Source organism: Bos grunniens, chromosome 11, assembly GCF_055505025.1.
Source record: "Bos grunniens cultivar Pamir isolate PY7600 chromosome 11, Bosgru_T2T1.0, whole genome shotgun sequence".
Taxonomy (NCBI): domain Eukaryota; kingdom Metazoa; phylum Chordata; class Mammalia; order Artiodactyla; family Bovidae; genus Bos; species Bos grunniens.
Genome location: NC_141175.1, coordinates 39347762 through 39354978, shown reverse-complemented (window position 1 = coordinate 39354978; position 7217 = coordinate 39347762).

The window sequence follows — 7217 nt, the reverse complement described above, 5'->3', positions numbered from 1 at the left end:
AAACATAATTCTTTTTTTTTAAATAATTAAAAAAAATGTCTTTTTGACTGCTCTGAGTTTTCGTTGTTGCGTGGGCTTTTACCTAGTTACGGTGAGTGGGCACTGCAGTGGTTTTTCTTGTTGTGGAGCATGGGCTCTAGGGCACACCGGCTTCAGTAGTTGTGGTATGTGAGCTCAATAGTTGTGGCTCACGGGCTTAGTTGCTCCTCAGCATATAGGATCTTCCTGGACCAGGGATAGAACCCATGTCTCCTGAATTGGCAGGTGGATTTTTTACCACTAAGCCACCAGGGAAGTCCTCAGAAACGTAATTCTTAAATTATCATACATCCCATGAAATTATTTCTCTTGTGCTCATTTTGGCAAAACCTCTAATGATGTGTGTGTGAAAGTCGTTCAGCTGTGCTGAGCGACTCTTTGCGACCCCATGGACTATATAGTCCAAGAATTCTCCAGGCCAGAATACTGGAGTGGGTAGCCTTTCCCTTCTCCAGCTAAAGATGTGTGGTAAGTGTAAAATACACATGGATATTGAAGACTTGTTGCGAAAAAAAAAAAAAAAGAAATGCACAATTTCTCATTGAAATATATATTTATTATATACTGAAATGATAATGTTTTGGATCAGTTCAGTTCAGTCGCTCAGTTGTGTCCGACTCTTGGCGACCCCATGAATCGCAGCACGCCAGGCCTCCCTGTCCATCACCAAGTCCCGGAGTTCACTCAGACTCACATCCATCGAGTCAGTGATGCCATCCAGCCATCTCATCCTCTGTCATCCCCTTCTCCTCCTGCCCCCAATCCTTCCCAGCATCAGTCTTTTCCAATGAGTCAACTCTTCGCATGACGTGGCCAAAGTACTGGAGTTTAAGCTTCAGCATCATTCCCTCCAAAGAAATCCCAGGGCTGATCTCCTTCAGAATGGATTGGTTGGATCTCCTTGCAGTCCAAGGGACTCTCAAGAGTCTTCTCCAACACCACAGTTCAAAAGCATCAATTCTTCGGCGCTCAGCCTTCTTCACAGTCCAACTCTCACATCCATACATGACCACTGGAAAAACCACAGCCTTGACTAGACGGACCTTTGTTGGCAAAGTAATGTCTCTGTTTTTGAATATGCTATCTAGGTTGGTCATAACTTTCCTTCCAAGGAGTAAGCGTCTTTTAATTTCATGGCTGCAGTCACCATCTGCAGTGATTTTGGAGCCCCAAAAAGTAAAGTCTGACACTGTTTCCACTGTTTCCCCATCTATTTCCCATGAAGTGATGGGACCAGATGCCATGATCTTTGTTTATGTTGAGCTTTAAGCCAACTTTTTCACTCTCCACTTCCACTTTCATCCAGAGGCTTTTTAGTTCGTCTTCACTTTCTGCCATAAGGGTGGTGTCATCTGCATATCTGAGGTGATTGATACTTCTCCTGGCAATCTTGATTCCAGCTTATGCTTCTTCCAGTCCAGCATTTCTCATGATGTACTCTGCATAGAAGTTAAATAAGCAGGGTGACAATATACAGCCTTGACGTACTCCTTTTCCTATTTGGAACCAGTCTGTTGTTCCATGTCCAGTTCTAACTGTTGCTTCCTGACCTGCATACAGATTTCTCAAGAGGCAGGTTAGGTGCTCTGGTATTCCCATCTCTTTCAGAATTTTCCACAGTTTATTGTGATCTACACAGTCAAAGGCTTTGGCACAGTCAATAAAGCAGAAATAGATGTTTTTCTGGAACTCTCTTGCTTTTTCGATGATCCAGCGGATGTTGGCAATTTGATCTCTGGTTCCTCTGCCTTTTCTAAAACCAGCTTGAACATCAGGAAGTTCACGGTTCACATATTGCTGAAGCCTGGCTTGGAGAATTTTGAGCATTACTTTACTAGCGTGTGAGATGAGTGCAATTGTGCTGTAGTTTGAGCATTCTTTGGCATTTCCTTTGGGATTGGAATGAAAACTGACCTTTTCCAGTCCTGTGGCCACTGCTGAGTTTTCCAAATTTGCTGGCATATTGAGTGCAGCACTTTCACAGCATCATCTTTCAGGGTTTGAAAGAGCTCAACTGGAATTCCATCACCTCCACTAGCTTTGTTCGTAGTGATGCTTTCTAAGGCCCACTTGACTTCACATTCCAGGATGTCTGGCTCTAGGTCAGTGATCACACCATCGTGATTATCTGGGTTGTGAAGATCTTTTTTGTACAGTTCTTCTATGTATTCTTGCCACCTCTTCTTAATATCTTCTGCTTCTGTTAGGTCCATACCATTTCTGTCCTTTATCGAGCCCATCTTTGCATGAAATGTCCCCTTGGTATCTCTAATTTTCTTGAAGAGATCTCTAGTCTTTCCCATTCTGTTGTTTTCCTCTATTTCTTTGCATTGATCGCTGAGGAAGGCTTACTTATCGCTTCTTGCTATTCTTTGGAACTCTGCATTCAGATGTTTATATCTTTCCTTTTCTCCTTTGCTTTTTGCTTCTCTTCTTTTCACAGCTATTTGTAAGGCCTCTCCAGACAGCCATTTTGGTTTTTTGCATTTCTTTTCCATGGGGATGGTCTTGATCCCTGTCTCCTGTACAATGTCACGAACCTCATTCCATAGTTCATCAGGCACTCTATCTATCAGATCTAGGCCCTTAAATCTATTTCTCACTTCCACTGTATATTTTAAGGGATTTTATTTAGGTCGTACCTGAATGGTCTAGTGGTTTTCCCTACTTTCTTCAATTTAAGTCTGAATTTGGTAATAAGGAGTTCATGATCTGAGCCACAGTCAGCTCCTGGTCTTGTTTTTGTTGACTGTATAGAGCTTCTCCATCTTTGGCTGCAAAGAATATAATCAATCTGATTTCAGTGTCGACCATCTGATGATGTCCATGTGTAGAGTCTTCTCTTGTGTTGTTGGAAGAGGGTGTTTGCTATGACCAGTGCATTTTCTTGGCAAAACTCTATTAGCCTTTGCCCTGCTTCATTCCGTATTCCAAGGCCAAATTTGCCTGTTACTCCAGGTGTTTCTTGACTTCCTACTTTTGCATTCCAGTCCCCTATCATAAAAAGGACATCTTTTTTGGGTGTTACTTCTAAAAGGTCTTGTAGGTCTTCACAGAACCATTCAACTTCAGCTTCTTCAGTGTTACTGGTTGGGGCATAGACTTGGATTACTGTGATATTGAATGGTTTGCCTTGGAAACGAATAGAGATCATTCTGTCGTTTTTGAGATTGCATCCAAGTACTGCATTTTGGACTCTTTTGTTGACCATGATGGCTACTCCATTTCTTCTGAGGGATTCCTGCCCGCAGTAGTAGATATAATGGTCATCTGAGTTAAATTCACCCATTCCAGTCCATTTTAGTTCACTGATTCCTAGAATGTCGACATTCACTCTTGCCATCTCTTGTTTGACCACTTCCAGTTTGCCTTGATTCATGGACCTGACATTCCAGGTTCCTATGCTATATTGCTCTTTACAGCATCGGACCTTGCTTCTATCACCAGTCACATCCACAGCTGGGTACTGTTTTTGCTTTGGCTCCATCCCTTCATTCTTTCTGGAGTTATTTCTCCACTGATCTCCAGTAGCATATTGGGCCCCTACTGACCTGGGGAATTCCTCTTTCACTATCCTATCATTTTGCCTTTTCATACTGTTCATGGGGTTCTCAAGGCAAGAATACTGAAGTGGTTTGCCATTCCCTTCTCCAGTGGACCACATTCTGTCAGATCTCTCCACCATGACCCGCCCATCTTGGGCTGCCCTACGGGCATGGCTTAGTTTCATTGAGTTAGACAAGGCTGTGGTCCTAGTGTGATTAGATTGACTAGTTTCCTCTGTGAGTATGGTTTCAGTGTGTCTGCCCTCTGATGCCCTCTTGCAACACCTACCATCTTACTTAGGTTTTTCTTACCTTGGCCTTGGGGTATCTCTTCACTGCCACCCTTCCTGACCTTCAACGTGGGATAGCTCTTCTAGGCCCTCCTGCGCCCGTGCAGCCACTGCTCCTTGGACGTGGGCTTGGTCCCCTGGCCGCCGTCCCTAGCCTCGGGCATAGGGTAGCTCCTCCTGGCCGCTGCCTTATTAAAATTAATTTTACCAGACTTCCCTGGTGGTAGGGGACATGGGTTTGATCCAGGAAGATTCCACAAGCCACAGGGCAACTACGCCTGTGTGCCAAAACTACTGAAGCCTTAGCACCGACAACCAGTGCTTCCCAACAAGAGAAGCCATTGCAATGAGAAGCCTGTGCTTGTGACAATTAGAAAAAGCCTACAAGCAGCAACCAAGACCCAGCAGAGCCAAACATAAATAAATACTTTAAAAAAATTAATCTCACCTATAGCTTTTACTTTTTAAGATATATGACAAAAAGTTTATTTATATTTTTAGCTTGCGTTATATTGCTATAGCATAGTGCTGACCTAAGGATTAAAAATTAAAATGAATTTGAAGTGTATAAAATCTGAATAACTCAAAAATTTTAACAAATGTAAAATATAAAAAATTTAAATTATTTTTCAAGTTTTCACAAATATTTCTTCTAAGACACTGAAAAATATTAAAGTTAAGGGCCTTCCTTGGCAGCCTAGTGGTTAGAACTCTGAGCTTCCACTGCAGGGGGTGAGGGTTCAGTCCTTGTCGGGGAACTAAGATCTCACATCCCACGTGATGTGGCCAAAAAAATAATTTTAAAGTTTTTTAAAAATTAAAAAGAAAAATATAAATCATAACTAATGAATATCAAATATTTAAATAAAGTGAATCCACACTTTAATTTTTAACAAATAGTTTAAACAGAATGACATATTAATTTCTATAAAACTAGAACTATTTATAATTCTAGGATTATATATATATTGACTTGACAAAGAATTATGCACATCACAGATACATTTATGAAAATTTAACAGTAATATGAGTCTATAATATTGAAAAAGTTCATTTCCTAAACTGTCATGTGCAATGCTGTGAGTATTTGGTAAGCTATGAGTACATCAAGAAGAAGAAAGAAAACTGATGATCTGCACTACTGGGAAACCATACTGTATTTTTCAGGAATCTGTTGTATCTCTACTATGGTATATTGATGGTGGAGAAGGCCTTATCCTAATCACCAGAACTTCTGAACGTGTTACTTTTTATGGCAAGAGAGAGTTTATGGGTATGATTATGGCAGGGATCATGAAATGGGGGGCAGTATCTTTGTGGGCCCAGTGTAATCACAAAGGTTCATATGCGAAGAAGGCAGGAAGGTCAGAGAGAGAAAGATAGAGAGATTGGAAGATGCTACATAACTGGCTTTAAAGATGGAGGATAGGGCCACAGCCAAGAAATATACTTGGCCTCTAGAAATTAGAAAAAGGGGAGGAACCAGGTTCTCTTTTAGAGCTTCCAGAAGAAACAGAGACCTGCTAACATCTCAGTTTTAGGACTTCTGACCTCCAGACTGTAAGATAATAAACTTGTGTCGTTTAAAGCCATTACGTTTGTGATAATTTGTTATAGCTGCAATAGGAAACTAATACCTCTGCCATCTGAGAAGAAGGATCCAACAATTATTTTTTAAAAAATAGTTTCAATGTTTATTTATGTATCTGGCCGCACTTTGTGGCATGAAGGATCTTAGTTCCCTGACTAGGGATTGAATCCCTGCCCCCTGCAGTGGAAGCACAAAGTCCTAACCACTGGACTGCCAGGGAGTCCTTAATTTGTTTTTTTCTCTTAATAATAAAGTGGTCTGTTCCTCATATCCTCCCTGAATGCCAAAGCAATCTTCCAACACAGAGGCACACAACCCACAATTTTCATTGCATTTGGTCGCAGTCCCCTTTTGAGAACACAGGTTAACAGATGGAGAACGGGGTTTCTAAAGGCTTGAATACAGTTAGTAATAAGAGTAGATATTTAGGTTTATGAGTGGGACTGGACTGGCACTGAATACAAGATACTCAGTGACAAAGATTCCTGTGAGTTCTTTAAATAATTTATTATTTTATGTGTTTGTGATATATGAGGCCCTGTGGCTCAGTGGTAAAGAATCTGCCTGCCAATGCAGGAGACACAGACTCAATTGCTCGGTCAGGAAGATTCCCTGGAGAAGGAAATGGCAACTCACTCCAGTATTCTTGCCTGGGAGCCTGGAGGGCTACAGTCATTGGGTTGCAAAAGAGTCAGACATGACTTAATGACTAAAACAATAACAAAGTATAGGTTACAGAGCAGGTACTTCTTGCTTGAAAGCAGGGTAAAACAAAGCAGGAAAGAGTGAATCAGTTGTGTTTGCGTGCCTGCTGAGTCGCTTCAGTCATGTCCAACTCCTTGTGACCCTATGGACTATAGCCCACCAGGCTCCTCTGTCCACAGGATTCTCCAGGCCAGAATACTGGAGTGGATTGCCATGCCCTTCTGCAGGCGATCTTCCCAACCCAGGGATCAAACCTGCACCTCATGTCTCCTGCCCTGGCAGGAGGGCTCTTTACCACTAGTGTCACCTGTTTGCTTGTTTAGCACTGATCTAATTAATTTCAAATCTAAGCAAAGGCATTGATAGAAGACCTCTTTATGATTAGAAGATCATAGAATCTTGTAAAAGTTTTCAAACCAATAGTTTGATCATACTTTTAAAAAAACTTTCAATTTATTATTATTATTATTTTTGGCTGCACTGGGTCTTCATTGCGTCACTCAGGCTTCTAGTTGGGGTGGGTAGGCTTTGTTGCCCCGAAGCATGTGGGCTCTTAGTTCCCCAATCAGGGATCAAACCCTCATTCCCTGCCTTTCAAGGCAGATTCTTAACCACTGGATCACCAGGGAAGTCCCTTGATCATACTTAATGGTTACTTAGTAATTCTAGAGTTACTCCTTTAAAGTCTAAAACAAGGAAAGAATGCTCATTATTTTAAAACATTTTTCTATAAATTCTAGCCACTGCAGTAAGACAAAAAATAGGAGCTCTAGATATTTGAAAGAAGACAAAAGTATCAATATTTGCAGATGATATGCTACGTTACCTGAAAATACTAGAAAATTTTCTGAAAACTCACCTAGCATTAATAGACAAATTGTTAATTATGTATATCCCAGTTATAAAATAGCTACAAAATAAATGTACAAAAAACGATAGATGTTTCTATATGCCAATAACATACAGTTAGAAAATATAATGGTTTTTAAAAAACCCTCAAAAACATCCAGAGCCTATGTGAAGAAAACTCTTAAATATTATCCAAAG